This window comes from Sinohyriopsis cumingii, chromosome 15 (assembly GCF_028554795.1).
Source record: "Sinohyriopsis cumingii isolate HCF-2022 chromosome 15, ASM2855479v2, whole genome shotgun sequence".
NCBI classification, from domain to species: domain Eukaryota; kingdom Metazoa; phylum Mollusca; class Bivalvia; order Unionida; family Unionidae; genus Sinohyriopsis; species Sinohyriopsis cumingii.
Window position 1 is genome coordinate 17789265 of NC_142975.1, and position 15846 is coordinate 17805110.

Genomic DNA, 15846 nt, shown 5'->3' on the forward strand with positions numbered 1-15846 from the left:
GAAATATACGTCCCTGACTGGTCCGGATACTCCGCTTTTAACTATATTATTGCAGTGCAGAAGTGAAAATTTCGTGGCAGCTTCATTCCTTTTATGTAACATAAATAGGACAACTTGTAATGCATGGGATGGCGAGTCAAGAGCTCCTGGCAGAATGATGCCATAGAAAAGGCTAAAAAATTTAAGACAATTATTAGCATTAATAATGTGTCAAAAAAGTTTAGTTTATTTTTACTTTGATCTACCTGCGCCTTTTGTCAAGAATAAGAGCCAGTATGTGATTGAAACGAGACTAGCTCAAGTAAATTTCTTCAAATTGTTGTTGTTGTGGATTTAGAGATGAGATGGCAGTGATCCGTAACAGAGAGAGCCTTAGGCCACTCAGCCACTTGGGGCCCCGTATTGTTCAAGTAGACATTTTTCTAAAATGTGCTCTTGACGGTCTACAACTCAAAGTAACCAGAACAAGCTGAATATACGCATGTTCTTAAAATATGTCCATGGAAGAATTTTGAGTACTTTGAGTTATAATTGATCAACTACTAAATAAATAACGAGAGGTTTAAGTAATTATCACAAAGCGTATATACGCGAATGCTTTAGGAGATGAACAGGATGAGACAAACGGAGATACATGCCACCTGGGTTCCTAAACGGGATTCTAAAGATGTTTACCATATGTATTTGTAACATCATACATAAAATATTGATTGAAAAGGTTTTTATTTTGGTACCAGTGGTGTCATATATGAAAGTCTAAAAAACGCAACCCCACATTTTTCTATTATTTCCTTTGGAAAAATTCGACATACACGAGATTTCTCAGGAACGCAATATACATGTAAGTCGGGATTTTACTGTACACAGTATGTTTACATTACGGCAAAACACTGTTAATCATTGTGTGACTAAAACATTAAAAGCATATTTAGCTTCAACACCAGGAGTGTCCGGCTAGTAAATCTATGAGGCGCCGTAGCGGACAAAAGCTGGTCCAATGAGAAAGTTGCAGTTGAAATTTCGAAGTCGTATGTCGAGAATCCAGTATTACGTGTCACAGGTGCTCGACGCGAGCTTGATGTTAAGAAAAAAAATAATAATCTAAAGGAAAAAAATCATACAGAGTGACAAAAATACCCTAGATTACCCCCATGACCCGTTCTGACATAGGACGCTCTCTATCATAATATACAAGAGAGAAGGTACGGAACTTCCAGATACTTCGCTCCACCGATGACCCTCGATTTCCTTCTGCTATTTCCGTCTTTAAAGGCAAGCGACCATACTATATGGCTTGTTTTACTTCTCATATATTTTTCTATCCATCAAGCCATCATTGACTTTTCTGCGTTGTACCAAACTGAAGTTACGGGCTCCGAAACGTGCGATTTTCACGAAATTTTCCTTTGTGGACACTTCCGTGCTCATCCGAAAACCGGTGACAAGAGCGATATGGACAATGTTTCCAACTCTATGGTGCATCATTTCTTAAATTACAGAACAGCGGTAGATGCAAAAGTAAGTTTTTTACTTACCATTAACTCGATTCAACTTTAGGAATCCTGTTCCATGCAAGTATTATACATTGTCTTCTTCACTGCACAACACATCGTATACATGCATCTCTATTTTCAAAATAGGCGGCACTAACGTCAACGCCGAAATATGATTGGCTCAAAAGGTTATTCTTATTATCATAGGAGCACGGAAGTGTTCACAAAGGAAAACTTCGCTAAAATCGCACGTTTCGCAGCCCGTAACTTCAGTTTGGTACAACGCAGAAAAGTCAATGATGGCTTGATGGATAGTAAAATATATCAGAAGTAAAACAAGCCATATAGTATGGTCGCGTGCCTTTAAAGACGGAAATAGCAGAAGGAAATCGAGGGTCATGGGTGGAGCGAAGTATTTGGAAGTTCCGTACCTTCTCTCTTATATATTATGATAGAGAGGGTCCTATGTCAGAACGGGTCATGGGGGTAATCTAGGGTATTTATGTCACTCTGTATGATTTTTTTTTCCTTTAGATTATTATTTTTTTCTTAACATCAAGCTCGCGTCGAGCACCTGTGTTACGTGTTGGATCAGAATGCATGTCCTTAAAGTTCCATTTTCTAGGTTGAGATTTTATATTTTATATGTTGAATTATATAGTGGTGGTTTAAATTTATATTTCTTATGTCGACGTTTTACAGTGTATATTTTGATTTACATAGCGGTGGTTGAAATTTCAATATAATATGACGCGAATCCCTAATTCACACGTTGTATGCAATTGTTTGCGATGAAAGTTCCATTTCATATAGAGATTTAAGATGTATCATTTGTGTAGTCAGTTTATGCATTTACAGCTTGAAACTTACCAATCGTGGTTCGAATAACTAAGAACTTCTTTGCCAGAGATCTCTCTGGCTATCACAACCGCGTTATTTTTAAATATGGAAGATTCCCGTTCATTGACTTTGATGAGCGACAATACAATGAAACATCTACTTATATTAGTTATCTTACTACTCTTTATTGAAGGAACTGTAACTAGTGAGCTGCTCAACTACATTTTAAGTATATATCATGATCTAAAACTGTTACAAAACTGTGCTGAGGATGATCTGAATATCTTGGAATGGAACCGAGATTTGAGGACCATGCAAGGTTAATTGTAATCATCGTTGGAATCATGCACGACAGCAACACTCAGGTTATTATTATTATTATTATTATATAAATTTGGTGTAGTATGTGTGCATGTATATAAAATTGACAAGATGGATATGAACAACACTGATAGCGATACGGCCTTCTTCGTCGGTAAATCGGCGACCAAAAATGTTTCCTGTTGCACTGGTTTCAAAATCAGGGTAGGCGGGTAGTGTGTGTGTGTGTGTGTGTGTGTGTGTGTGTGTCCCCAAATTTGTATCTTTGATTTCTGGGGCGACTTCTTCGGACACAATGGAGCAACTTACAATCTAAAACCTCGAAATAGAAAATATAACTTTCAATCACTGCTGTTTAATTCAACAGATACAATCTAAAATCTCGACCTAGAAAATGCAACTTTCAGGACAAGCATTTTGGATACAACACGTAGAATTGGAATTCTGGACATCTGACATTAAAATTTCAACAGCAACGGTCTGATTGGATCAGCTTTTGTCCACTACGGCGCCTCGTATAAGTCAACATCTTACTGTGGCAGGCATGAAAGAGCTGTTATTACAAGCTACTCGCGTCGCAGTAGTGAGGTATAATAATAGCAACTCATTTCTGGCGATCAGCATCGAACGATCAGCCTTGGCTAGATTTGTCTCCCGAGTTCACGTATTGGCTGAGGGACCGATTATTCTAATGAAAAACTGTTTATGCTGATTGAAACCGAAATAAGCCTTCCTAAAAAAAGGATTAATAACCTTAAAAATCAAAATAACTAACTATAGAGGACTCTCAAAGAGTTCTCCTCGAGGGGTCCCTCTTGGGGTTAGTCAACGTTATTTCTCCAACTGAAAACTTGTTGATGGCGAGTATATTACAAAAAAAAACGAACCAACTTGAGGTCGCCCCCCCCCCCCCCCGCTGCTATTAATTTATCCAAAGATCTTATCGAGACCTACACGATATCGGGATCTAGGATCATATAAATTTATTGTTATAAATCCATGCGGAGTAGCTTGCGCTCATGAAAAGAAATTTCTAAATTTAATTATATCCATATCTCCGCTACACCAAGTTTGATGAATATTTTGCAACGTGTGTGTATCAACTCCATTAAACACAACTAAAACATTACAGTTATCCCTGATTACTTTTGGGATTTGTGTATACCGTTGTGTTACATACATCACATCAGTGTTTTTATGTCTTCCTCGAGAAAATATTCCAGCTGGATTTGATTGTTTGTCCAGCATCACATCATCGTATACAACTAAATTATTAATAAATCCGTCTAAAACATCAACACTCGGCGCTTCATCAATGTTAGTTATAAATTCAATTACATTCTCGTCATTCAACAGTGTTGCGTTTTCATTAAAATCTGTAAGCACATCGTAGCATCGTTGATCATCAACTGATGGTGCTACCAAATACAACTTATCCCATTTTAGCCATCTCATTATAAGATTAAGTAACAACCGTGTCTTTCCACTTCCAGATGGACCTATTATTATCATCCTAATCGAGTTCGGTAACGCTGGATGGTGTTTAACTGGCTCTTGTTTTCGAGTCGCTGAGAAATCAATTATATCCATATTATATAAATACATGAATCTATATTGTTTACGCTGGAGAACTAAAACCCCAACTAATGATCTATCCACGGTTACAACAAAAAATGCGAGAATAGCATATGGTGGAAGATGTGCAGTATGTACCTAAAAAAGATAGTGGTGATATTGCTACATTAATGTCAAATTTCCCAGGAAGTCCGTGGGCTAAATACCAAGGAGAAAAACATCAACCAGGATATAATTATTGCGGTCCGGGTACTCGACTTGATATCAGACTTGACAATCAGGATCAACCAAACCCAGGCGAGGAACCAATAAACGCTATTGATAAAGCGTGTCATGTTCATGATGTGGCGTATAAAAGCAAAAACCTACAAGACAGACATATTGCAGATGTGAAATTAATTCAAGCGTTAAACTCTATAAAAAATAAAAACATAAGAGAATCACTGGCTAACTGGTTAGTAAGATCCGCGATGAAAAGTAAATTAGCGCTAGATGCTGGTAATTAATTATAAATGGAATCGATTTATTATTCCCCAAGAGGATACTGGAAAGGTAGATCAGCGATTAGTAAACTCGTCGATGCAGCAAAAGTTACACGTGTTACTGCTAAAGCGTGGTTATCTAAACAGGCAATATGGCAAATTTACCTACCACCACCGAAACAAATTCAGTACGCGTATTTCGATGTCAGCGTCCCTAATGAAGTTCATCAAGCTGATATTCTGTTTTTACCACATGATACTGTACGCAGAAAAACGTACAAATACGCGCTAACCGTCGTTGATGTTGCAAGTAGATATAAGGAAACAGAACCATTATTTACAAAGACAGCTGCTGAAGTAGCTTCTGAGTTTAAACGAATTTATCAACGAGGACCCTTGCAATGGCCACATCTGCTACAGGTGGATCCTGGCAAGGAATTTCTTGGTCCAGTATCATCGTTGATGGAGCGATATAATGTCAAAATACGACGAGGACACACTGTAATTCATCGTGATCAGGCAATTATTGAACGATTTAATCGAACACTCGCTGAGCGGTTATTTGGATATCAATACGCGAAGGAATTTATTCAAGACAAGAGATCTCGTGAATGGGTTGCAAGATTACCAAGTGTGATAACTGCGATAAATAATGAAGTAACTCGAACGACCAACATGAAACCTATTAATGCAATTACAAAAAAGTATATACCAATACAACGACGTGATTTTTCAACACAGCCAGTATTAGGTAATACCACTGTAAGGTATTTCTATGAACCCGGTGAACTCGAAGGTGGTAAAATAAGAGCGACTGATCCTATTTGGAGTGTTACCACACATAAGATATCCACCGTGACAAGATCTTCAGGTAGACCTGCAATCTACAGATTAGATTCAACTGCTCCTCAACGTGGATTTGCACGCGAACAATTACAGGTGATTCCTGAGGATACGCAATTACCACCGCGATCACTTAACTAGCACCTCTACGTCGATTACACTCAAGACAGGTCAACATGGTATTTTCTCGTGTATGACCGCGACTGTTATCTTTTCTATCCACGGTAAATTGTCTTGGATTATTATTTGAACATCTCCATAACATCACACAATTACAACTTGTACAATGATTATTCTGTTGCTGTTTCAACGTGCTAATAAATTCAACGTCGAGATCAAATTTTCGATTATTCTTTTTATCAGATTGTTTATAACCAGCTAATTATTTTCTTATTATATCATTGTCAATATCATCACTAGTCACTGACTAGTCCAAGACAATTCTCCGCAACTGAGATATTCTTCTGACTCGAGACACTGCGAGATAAACTAGGTTTGACCACTCGATACGATCATCTATAATCCAAACAACTGTATCAGAAATAGTTAATCCCTGAGATGAGTGAATCGTCATTGCATATCCTAGTGTCCACGGAGATTTGTTCAACGATAATGCATCTTCAACAGCGTTGATATCAACTGTGATAATATCATTTAATACTAAATTCTGTTTCTCGGTCTGTCCCGGTATATCAACGTCAATATTTTGCCGCCGTGTATCAGCTGGTCGATAACATAACGGAACCGGCAATGCTGGAAATTTTTCTTTATGTAACCGAAACAATTCCCGTTGAAGTGTATCACGAACTATTTTTCTACTTGCAACTATCAGATCATTCGGTTTCCACGTCTGCAGAAAGTCGTTCATGGGTGTTTCTGAAATTATTCCACGCATTACTTCACATTGAATTTTATTCGGTTGTAGTCTGATTAATTTTTAAAACTGTTTTAATTCTGCATCAAGCGCTCTATGATCATCATTTATTTCTTCGTAATAATCAACGAAATTTTTTAACCATCCATGTGGAGATAGTCCAACAAAAGGTGGTGGTTGACCATGATCGCCGCACATTATCACAGTAGTATTTCTTGTTAACAACCAATCTAGAAATGTTTTTAATGTTTCTAACGGCACCGTGCATATTTCATCCCATATTATAATCCTCAGAATATATTTTTCTCCCATCCTCGAAGAAGTCCATGTATCACCCTTCCATCGGAAGAAGCTATGATAAGTACATGATTGTACTCCTAGTTGTTTCATCTCTCGCGCGAGTCTGTGTGTGGATGTTAGCACAATCATACCTGAGTTCTGAAACAGTTCGATCGCTCGAGTGGTTTTACCAGAACTTCCAGGTCCATTTAGATAAACTGTTTTATTTCTAGTTATTGGATCGTACACCGATGGTGCAGATGATAATTGTAGTTTTTGATGTTTTTTACAATAAATATCTTTAACCGCAACATCAGCTGATTCGGAATAATCGAGTATATTTTCCTTTTTTATTCTCCACGAACCCCATGATGCACAAGTATCGATATGTAGTTGTTCCAGTAATCCTGAATATTTTTATTGATATAAAACGAATCCGTAGCAACTCTGACAGCGAGTGTAGAAACTTTATTTATCATCGATAATAGATTTATTGAAACGTACGCGAGCATCGATGACCTTAAATGAGTAAACTGCGGTGACTCACCGTCCATATAGCTCACAATTGTACCTAATTTAGTTCCATTTGACAAGAAAGCTATTTCTCGACTTATAAACGTATTTCTGTTCGTTGTATCAGCGATTATAAACTCTAACTCAGCATCGTCCATGATCAATCTTGTACAATGTCGTCTGTGATCATATACCCCTCCTTGAGTGAACTTACCGATTATTTTTCTACCGAGATCTTTTGTAATTTTATTCTCGTAATCGGTTATATCGGGATTTTCATTATCAGAATATTTCTTTTGTTGTGGCAACCAAACTTTGCTTTGTTTCCGATATGATATAATTGCTTCACTTACAATCAACAGTGTTAGCATCGCACAATCAAGCATATACCGTAAAAGTACTATTGGTGCCCACATTTTTTCTGAGAAATGTTTTCCAAACCAGGGTATAACAAATCGCATGAAGATCTTTAGACATTTCAAATGACTCGATACAAGCAAATCCAGTTAGGTCAAAATCCGGTAATGGTCCATTTATCGATACTCGCGTCATCTCGTGCGTCGGATGACCGAATCGCTCAAAGTACACAGAACAATCTCCGTATCCAAGAAAACTTCCAGGATAACATGCAACCATATCAACTGAAATAACATCTTTATAATTATACTTGGTATTCCACAATCCACCGTTTCCGTATTCGACACAACTCAGTATTATATCATTAAGAAAATCGGACCGAGTTGGTTTCCACAAATTTTTCTTTCTAGCAAAATGATCCGCAACTGACGGAACAGTAAAACAGTTGCTCAATAGTTCGTCAGTATCATCAGTATATTGCAGCGCAAGATTTTTCATTTTCTCGTGGAGAAGATCTGTTCGATAAATAACGCCATTCGGTCTTACAAACTGATCAAATTTATTTTTTTCTTCCATATCTGATTCGTCGTTAAAACTTTGAAACAGCCATACTGACACAGGATCGTTTTTACTTATCTCGTTAATAAAATTAAACATGTCTCCGCGATAATATTTAACAGTTCGATTTCGTGGAAACACTGTTACTGCGCTAGTCCACGCGTGCGCATTATGATCAATGATATTTATTGGAGCCCCTCCTTTTTTATAATGTTTCGAATTATATAAAATCTCTCCTGTTATAGTTTTTACTATTATTGGGAATTTTAGTGTTTTTTTCCAACTTAGCAACATCGTTTATTGTAGCTCCGGTATCCTTCACTAAATCAGCCCATTTGTTTATTTTTTCACGTCTTTTATCTGTTAAACCGCTTCCGCGCATCGTGTTTGTAAAATGTTCTGTTACTCGCTCGGCTACACAATTTATTTTTTGAAAATTTCATTGGGGCTAGTTTATCAACGCTGCGTTTATCATTTATCACATAGATTCCATAAATAACTGCTGTCACAGGATATGCTCGTTCATAATACGGTTTGTCAATACCAGTCAGCGCTCCTGGTTTGCAATTTCTACTCAGTATGATAGTTTTTTTTATTATTGTGGACAGGATCATATTTGTCACGGATAGTCCAATTATCTGTTTCTGTTAACACGACAAATTTTATTCTGAAAAGATAACTTCTATCATCGAGCTGCTCAATAATAGCTGCCGCTCGTTTGTCATTCATCGTAGCGTCGATGATATCTTTGTCGCGTATAATCTTGAACGTTGACCAGACGTGAGATGCACCATCTGCATGAAATTCTTTCGTGGCGTCGTGAATTTTATTGATCAAACTTTTATTTTTCTTATCAACTTGATGTTTTATTGGTGAATCAGAAGATATCATGTCGAGGTTGAATTTACTTGTTTTCGAAGGCTCGATTCTGGATAATCTCTCAAACTCATCCATATTATATTTCAGACAAGTATTTAAATAAGAAATATAACATATACAATGTCTCAACAGAACAAGTGCAAATGGTTGATGATCGGATCATTAACTCGTTGTAATAAATCCTGCAGGAAGGAATTCTGCGGGATTCACTTGCAGAGCGTTCGTAAAGGTTGTTTAGGACAGGTACCGTGCCTGTGAAGTGGTGTTGGAGTACGAGGAAAAACAGAGTTATGTGCGTGTTGTGGTGGTAAAAAATATCGCAAGCTTAAAAGATACTATGATAAAAAAAATAATGTCAGTGATGGAGCTATAAAATCCGTGGAGGATTATCTAAATAAGTTTTCAGACAAATTATGATTTAAACAAATGATATTATTATACAATGGAGCAAAATGAATTTGTCCCACATCCTATAATAACAAACTACGAATCAAATATTGATGGTGTGATCAGAAATTGCTAGTTGAAGAGACCAGTTGGTGTTGTTAGTAATACTGGTTATCTAAGATTTCGTGCTGATAAAAGGAAACACTATTACTCTCATCGTTTTGTGTACGAGTGTTTCTTCGGCGTGATCAAAGATGGTCTTGTGATCGATCACATCAACGGTGTGAAAACCGACAATAATTTATCAAACCTTCAAGCTGTTACACAGAGCGAGAACTCTGCACGGGGAGGGACTGGTAAATATGAAAGAACAATTGCAAGGAGGGTGGTTAAATCTACAAATGTAGATATTGGTGAAGAGAAAACGTTTCCAATATTGTTAATGAGATAAACATTGTATATGTTGTGCTGTCCTTGAAACATCCTCCTGAACTTGCTAAAACACTCGATTAGTTGTTCCCATGAGGATATATTCTTTTTAATTTAAATAAATATATATCATATAATAATGAATCACGAAAATATTAATGATGCAGTTGTTGCTATTAAAAAATTGGAAAAAGATGGAATTAATATGTCTGATTAACTAAATCCTGAAAAAATAATTTCTGATTTTGAAATTTTACAAGAACGTAAAAAAATTGATGGTGGTTATGTACTATCATCCGAATACAGGTTCATAAAACAGATTCAAGCTGCGATGTTCCGGTCGCTAGCTACTATAGAAGATGATCAAGTGAAGGAATTCGTTCCTCTTTCTGCTGCAGTAGAAAAAAATAGATCGGAGTTATCCCACGAATACGAAGCACAAAAAATAATCAGTACTCGTATAAGACAATTAAGAAAAATTATGTCAGCGAGTAAATTCGTTACTGATGAAACGACCGAGCACGTGTAATATTTTATCAGAAATATTTTATTTTATTTTATCAGAAATATTTATTTTATCAGAAATATTTTATTTTTTCAGAAATATTTTTTTATTTTATCAGAAATATTTATTTAATTTTATCAGAAATATTTATTTTATCAGGAATATTTTTATTTTATTTTATCAGAAATATTTATTTTATCAGAAACATTTTATTTTTCAGAAATATTTTTTATTTTTTCTGAAATATTTTATTATTTCTGAAATATTTCTTTTATTTTATCAAAAATATTTTTTTATTTTTTCAGAAATATTCCGACATTTTTAGTCAAATTTGTTATTTTTTCAGCTGTTTTAGTCGATTTTGTCAAAGAAAATTGATGAATTTTCCAATATCATTCGGGTCAATCCTCAAGCGGTTCTCTAATTGATTTATCGAGAAATCGTTAAAAATCCTCATTTTTTCGAAAATTACCAGAAAAATTAACAAAAATCGCATGAAAAATCTCATTTTTTGAGCTAATTTTACTGATTTTTGGTGATTTATCGATAAATCAATTAGAGAATCGCTTGAGGTTTGACCTGACGAAAAACTGTAATGTGAAGAATTTTCTTTGACAAAATCGACTAAAACAGCTGAAAAAACAAAACAAATTTGACTAAAAATGTCGGAATATTTCTGAAAAAATAAAAAAATTATTTTTGATAAAATAAAAAAATATTAAAATCAAAGATCTATGATTAAAAATCATTACGATAAAAGTCTTTAAGACGAATATCTACGATAAAAGTCCTCAGGATGAAGATCTACGATAAAAGTCTTTAAGACGAAGATCTACGATCTTACATGTAGGTTCACAATCAATTTCTCCCTACGCAGGTCAATTAATCGTCCTATGTGGTCGGTGAGTTTGAAATTGATTCGTGACAAATACTGATTATGTGTACGTAGATAAACAGGATTGGTTGGCTCTTGCACGATCAAACTCCCAGGAGATACTTGTGGTGTGAACGTGTATAAAATACATCCTTGTTGAGCCTGATTTGACTTTCCAAGATCTATTTGATAGCTGCCATCGATTACGTCACAAACAAGATTGACTGCGATCGTTGATGTTATATTAACGATTCCTGGTGAAATATGTCTACCACCTCCGTACGGGTCATTGTTATGTCTGAGGATAAACTCAGGTGGAGTTTTTGTTTTTCCAAGCATCAAGTATTTTAGGAAAGTTTTCGTTGATAAGATCCTTGAGTGATTTTGTCAAGTCGTCGGTGGCAAATCCTGGTAGTATAAAATTTAATAAATCTGCTTCATTTATCTTATAATGATCAAGATAAGTTTGTTGGTACTTTTACCTGTCTTAAGCGGAAGAACACCTTCATTTATGACATCAATAAAATACCGATTAACGTATTTAAGATCTAATATAATTTGATTCAGATGTTGTATTGTTTCAATAATTTTCCTTTTCAGATCGTTATTAGGATACTCCAGGATATAATTTTTAAACAACTGTGTTAATGTTGTTGATGTATTTGTAAACTCGGCCTTAATTTCGTCGGATATAATCCTGACATATTTTTCACCAAAATTTGTGGTTGAAGCTGCCACATCAACAACAACAAAATGAGGAAACGTTGGTGTAATAAGTTTTCCACCAGCAGCAGCAACAGAATCTCTCCATGCTGGATACTGACGGGAAAATCGATATCCTGGAACCGTTATAAGTTTTGCTTCGTCGGTGAGAAATTCACTTAACTTCGGTTCTGATGATCCATGATACTCTGGCGGGATTTCAGGCCAACCTAGTACGGATCTTATCGATGATTGATAAATATCAACGGCATAATCAGGTGAATGTATTTCAGTCGTTGCTGATAAAGTTGGTTCATGAACGTTAATTTATATTTTTGCTTCTTTTCCTGTTATTGATTTTATTCTACGTTGAAATTCTTCATTGATTTCCTCGACCTCATAACTGCCAGTTGGTATTCCAACAACAACCCAATCAGGTGTTCCATCTGGTTTGTCTTTGTTAACAAATACAAGCGAATTATTTGCTGGTGTTCCATTAAATGATTTTGATCTGATATTTGGCCAGCTGTAATATACTCGTAATCGCGCTAACGCGATTTGATTTGCACGAATCGCAGTTGGAAAATTAACACTAAATTCAGGATTAGTCTAGCTTATCGAGAACATTGTTGTTTTTGGAGATGTGTTTGTCACGATCTGTTGAAGTAGCTCTACTGATGTCATTATTAATACTCGTACCTTTAACATCACTGTTATATATTTTAATCATTTCTGAAAACTCAGAATCAGAGATAATTCCATCGCTGAGGCTTGCTGATAACAACGAAGATAACTTGGAATATGCGACCGTCGCTGTGTGTAATTTTATCACGTAATCGGATAATTTTTCATTCGTGCAAGTAAATATTTATTTTGCTACGATATTAAAAACACCTGCAATAGTTGTTGCTGCTGAAATACAGATTGTTACGGCTACTGGTGTCATCATCGTCATTGTTGACAATATAACACCTGTTTCAGCAACAACAGCGGATGCTGAATAAACAATCACGTCGACGATAACCAGTCGTCGACGATATTTTTTACTTTTACCGTATATTGTTCGATGATATCTTTCAACGCAGCTTGCCATTCACACGCTGGATTGTACCTGTATTGAGATGCATCGTCGATTGAGGTACTCATTATATTTTATGCAGTAACCAATTGAGGTGTTTCAGCTACAAATTCCAAACACCACCAGTAAGATGTTGCGGTTAATTTCTTATCAGCTGCTTCCAGAATAAATATTTCTTCGGTTCCCTTGTTTAATATAACAGATACAACTCCAGAAAACTTATCAGTTGAATGACGCCATGGATACGTTGTAAATATCTCAAATTTTGCAGCACTGAACACAGATAGCCTGTACACGCCAGTGACTATTGCGGTATATTTAATAGTTTTATTCTGCGTTGACCATGTTGCGAATCCAGATAATACCATGTATACGATGTTGGTAATATGCCCGGGAGTTATTTCAGGTGAAATTTTAATCAAACTTATTTTGTTAACGATCTCAGGAATCCTCGCTACGATGTCTTCGAGTGTTCGTTTGATCGTGTCGATGTTAGTTTTGATATCAGATAGTTTTGCGTCAACGGTGGGCGGAGTACCAAAAAATTCCTCTGCGGTTTCGTTAATTTTTCTAAAACTTTTACGGAGATTTGTGAACGCGTTTACGTGATCATGCTCGGCCCGCAACGTGGATAATTTACCATCTACGGTGCTGTAGTTGACGTCGACGTATTTTTTCGTTGCTGCGTCTTCGTCGGATGTTGGATCTCTCAAAACTACTATCTTATTCCCGTTCATGCTGAGTGCTCCCGTCATTGTGTCGCCGGTGTTTCTTAAACGATTAGCAACGCTTCTTGCAATTTCATTTCTGATGGTTGCAAACGACATACTTGAATCACTGATTTTTCCGCTGTCAGTAAACACAGGGATGTTATCCGTGACCGCACCGAATACTCGTCGAACTATGTCATTCCATTTGATGTTACTCGTTTTTAAAACACCATATCGGTCCTGAAAAACAACAACTTCATCTCGGTTAACTTCAGCAAGATTCATAATATCGGCAAGTTCATCTTTAGTTGCGAACTTTGACAAATCGATGTCATCGGATTTTTTTCTTACTTTTCTTGCACGTGGAGGTAGATCTTCCGTAAATATCAACCATTATATAAAATCCTTGATCTGTTTAAAACACCTTGCGCGCAACGAAACGGTTACTTGTATAATCATGCACAACTTTATGTGGCGGTTTGGATGATTTTGATATGGCGTTACGTACATTAATTGCTTCACGGCCGCATATTGGCGGATCTGTCATTGTTTGTGTTGGTAGCGTTGAATACCAAACTTTTTTATGAAGTGGCTCGACATACTTGATAAATTCGACGGGTGGAGTTAACCCGTACGAATCAAAATAAACGATTCCACGTGGATCAATTGCGTATGATACCCAGTGAGTACCGGGTCCTGAATTTTAGTCAAGATTAATAATACCCGTTTCGACGCTGTTTGGTCGTTGTGGTAATTGATCTCGCATAAAAACACCTCTAAAGGCAGATATCTTTAGTTGTTTAGCAGCATTAAGTAAATCAAAATTTGATGCTGGAACGTCTAACGAAGTGATCCTGGATGCCTCAGACCTCTTCCCCAACGAGATCCTGGCAATCTTAGGCCGCGTCCCTTTTTTTGTATCCCTTTCCTGTTGCTTTCTTTAGAGCCATTCCAGCAGCTGTTCCAACAGCACCTAACGCGGCTGCTTTTGCTACGGATGGAGCAGCAGCAGCTATTTATGCTGAAATGGCCGCGAGAAGTGGAAAAATACCACCTGTTTTAACCATGTCCTTGATGGCGCTGGGAGAAAGATGAAATTGAACTCCGGTTTTTGATTTCAGCGCTTTATTGAGATGTTTAATCTGATTATTTGTCAACGATAATTTGTTTGGACCGCCACTAGAAATCTGATCTCGCTTTAGTGATATTTTTATTCCGCATATGTTGGCGTTTTTTGATTGAAGTTTCTTCACCTGACAGGGAGTCAGAGTGACATTAACATGATTGTACGACATTTTTATATAAATTTCTTTTTCTAAATAACACGATTATAGATTTTCCACTGGTGCATCAATGATTCTCATTCGACCACTACCACCTTCAAGTAACATAGCTTTGTCACTAAGTATGACCGCGATTGCTCTATAGGTGCCGCGAACAAAGGGTGGACCGGCTATATCAGGAGGAGGGTCATTAACATGAGCTGGAAGTGTATATCAACGACAGATTGTTTGGATAAATCAAGATGCTCCATCGAAAAGTAATAAATCGGATACAGTTTTGTAAAATCTAACTGTGATATTTGCAGCCCTGTGTCTACGAATAGATCACGTCCCATAAATGTCATCAAACGATGATATGCGCGTGCCACATGATTTGTGGTATAATCTAACGATATATCTTCGGATGGTTCTTGTTGTCCGTTTATCCTCAACGAAACCTCGCTAACACCGAGATTGTCAAATATCATATGTGAACGTCCCTGACTACCTATCCGAATTTTATCTTGCAGCGCAATAAAAATATGTCTTGGCGCAGAAACACCCTGTTGTGATGCTATATGTCATGTAAATAAACCCCGAATAGAACTTTGAGCAGCATCTGTGGTTACTGTTAACCATGATAGCAATGATTTATCGCCTTGATCCATAAAAGACAATAATTTCTGTTCTTCTGTAATTAATGGATTTAATACCGGCATCCACAGTGAAAGTTTCGTTATATTTACTCTACTAACATCAGCAACACCACCCCCTCGCCAGATCGCATCATTATCATCACCTTTTCTTGCAAGTACAACCGTGTGTCTAACTCAAAGATGACTTTTCTAACATCTCTGCAAAATCCGAAGATGTGAGATAATGGAA